The following is a 2,517-nucleotide window of genomic DNA, read 5'->3' as shown; positions in this document are numbered from 1 at the left end:
TCTACTCCCCATTAGGGCACCTAACACGGGACCGCCAACTCCCGGTAGCTTATTGTGATCTAATCGCTATTGCAGCAATGTATATAAATCGTGTCCATGTCCTGCACGGTAATGTACTGTAAGTTACTTGTTTCTTGTTCACTTATTAGTTCTATGTACTATGTAAGGCGCTGCGGAACACTTGTGGCGCCATATAAATAAAGGATAATAATAATAATAATAATAATACCACGTAAAATACAATTAAATACAGATGCAAATACCAAAATAAAGTACTAATTAAGTTCAAATAAATACTAACATCCATTGTCTTTCCCTTTAAAAGATGAATCTGCTTTTGTGTCACGGACAGCTGCAAATATTAATGTGAACATATTGCAGCATTTACACTAATAATAGTAATAATAATAGTAATAATTACAGGGATCAAGACGCAGTCGGCCAATCAGAAGCGGCTTCTAACCATTACCATCTTTGTTTCATAATGTACATTAGGGATCAAGTACCTGTAGGTGATCCACCTCCTGACAAGCGCTTATGCATCTTGCATGGTTTGCATTTGTGGGAACACATCCTATCTGTACTTAGCAAATGCTTGTCCCTCCATCCTCCGCTCCACACCTCCATCCTCTGTTCCACACCTCCATCCTCCATTCTACACCTCCATCCTCCGTTCCAGACCTCCATCCTCTGTTCCACACCTCCATCCTCCATTCTACACCTCCATCCTCCGCTCCACACCTCCATCCTCTGTTCCACACCTCAATCCTCCATTCTACACCTCCATCCTCCATTCTACACCTCCATCCTCCGTTCCAGACCTCCATCCTCTGTTCCAGACCTCCATCCTTCCATTCCACACCTCCATCCTCCATTCCAAGTGTAAAGACTCATACACATAAAGTGCGGTAGAATCTACATAGGCAAAGACACATACAGATGTTTAGTAAGCAGATGCAGTAAGAAAATTACACTTAAAAAAGGCATTTTCACCACACTGACAAAGAATCTAAGAAGTACGGGGATGGTCGGCGGTTTTGACGAACTAATGCTGAGTAAATATACCCCTAAACCTTCTGGAGAATTCAATGACAATATCAGAATGTATTAAAGTGATAGATTGATTGAGGTACATTGATGACATTTTGGTTGTGGACAACTATACTATTAAAAAACTACTAGATACAAATGTAAAAAAAATTTCTTAAAAAAATAGAACAGAAAATGTTTTACATTTGTCCTTTTGTCACAGAGGTAATGATCTACATGGATCTGTGTCACTTCTGCATTAAGTACAATTCGAGCACACAAGCCCAAGGCACAGACAGACGCCTGGCAGGTGAGTGGAATGTGAGATGGAGGGATGAGGATGACAGGGGGGATGTAATTGATAAATAATGGTACAATCATGTAATACTGGTAAAAGTAAATGTACTCACCCAAATTTGCACCAAAACATTACATGTCAGAAGTGGGATTTGAACCCACGGCCTCCATTTGGAGACGAGAACATCCATATACTGGTGAGACCATGACCTTGCGTCTGGCGCCTTAGAACACTCGGCCATCACAGGGGATCACAGCTATTCCTTAAATGTAAGTCAGTGGTTCTTTTCAACCAAATATGCTGGCAAAGCGGCTGTTGGGTGCAATGATTCGTGGGCTCATACAGAGTTGGGCGTAAACACATTGCGCAGCTTTTTATAATGAGTCCTTATTAGCATTTACTACTCCTTGTGTAAAGGGAGCCAAGACCAAAATTATGCCCTGTGTTGAGTATTAAAGATCCATACACATCAGTCTGGAGGTGGATCACTTCCAGGTTCTCGACCCATGGTGCAAACATGATAAAAATGAGGATCATAAAAACCTTTACTTGAAGGCATCTGACTGTTTAAAACCAAGCCAAGCGAGGGGGTCCCTGTTTTCTCTCATTCTGATCCTCTTCTCATCTTGTGACCGGATACCAGCACTGGTAAAGCAATATGTGCGTAAAAGCGTTAACACTGAATTGAAGCATTTTATGATATGAATACCCTTATGGAAGGGTCCAGCAAAACCAAAAAGACCGCAGCTCAATGTCCATAATTTTTACTAGGAGTCTCAGCAGAAGTTTATGGGCATCTTTTAGGAGCCAAGACAGAGAACACGATCCATCTACACAGGACTATGAAAAGCACATCAGTAGAATATTGTGAGGGCTTTTTCCCTAATTAGAAATATGAAGGTTGCCAATTTTTAATGTCTCTGTGGCACAATCCAATCGGTTGGTGTGTTCGGTTGTTAACCAAACGGTTCGTGTTGAATCCTGGGTGGGCTTGAATGCCCACCCAGGGACATTAAATATTTTTCCTTCACTGGTTGTTGGATCGTCCTTTAGTAAACATCATGTGAAGTATGGGTTCCGGACTGTAGATAGACAATGTCTAGATAGACACCAGATGTTAGACAGTCAATAGGTCGACAAGGACAAAAGGCCGACACAATAAAGGTTAACATGTAAGAAGGTTGACATGT

This window comes from Taudactylus pleione, unplaced genomic scaffold (genome assembly GCF_031769625.1).
Source record: "Taudactylus pleione unplaced genomic scaffold, aTauple2 ptg000174l, whole genome shotgun sequence".
NCBI classification, from domain to species: Eukaryota; Metazoa; Chordata; class Amphibia; order Anura; family Myobatrachidae; genus Taudactylus; species Taudactylus pleione.
The sequence above is the reverse complement of the archived record's forward strand: the minus strand, read 5'-3'. Positions refer to the sequence as shown.